Here is a 468-nt window from a genome sequence, read left to right on the forward strand (position 1 = left end):
CTTTTGCGACGCTGTATCGTAACAGTCATGCTAATAAAGCAAAGTATGGGTTTTAATTTGAATTCGGAACTCCAATGAATGTAAATGGTAGAGTAAGCCATCTCCCACCCTCCACGGAGACAGATTCCTCAAGGCTTTTGCCAGACAGTTTGACGGAGTCAAAAGTCGGCTTTTCACCTAGCGGTTTCCTGTTGAAATGTTCTGTTGCTGAAAGCGAAATTGCTCAGCTGTGCCCTGACCAAAACTAGCACTAACCCTGACCTGTCAGTAAAGCAATGTTTCCGACGCTTTATTTTTGCCAAGAACAGCGAAACAAGGAAAAAGGCGACAATGTGTCCAGACCAAACCCACCATACTGAACTTGTTGTCACCTATAACCCTAACCTGTGTTAACATGCAAAGTCGTAGCGCACACATGTGATGGTTCAAGTGGGCGTGTTATTCAAACACAGTTGTATGATGCCATGT

The sequence above is a fragment of the Engraulis encrasicolus genome, chromosome 2 (assembly GCF_034702125.1).
Source record: "Engraulis encrasicolus isolate BLACKSEA-1 chromosome 2, IST_EnEncr_1.0, whole genome shotgun sequence".
In the NCBI taxonomy this organism is placed as follows: Eukaryota; Metazoa; Chordata; class Actinopteri; order Clupeiformes; family Engraulidae; genus Engraulis; species Engraulis encrasicolus.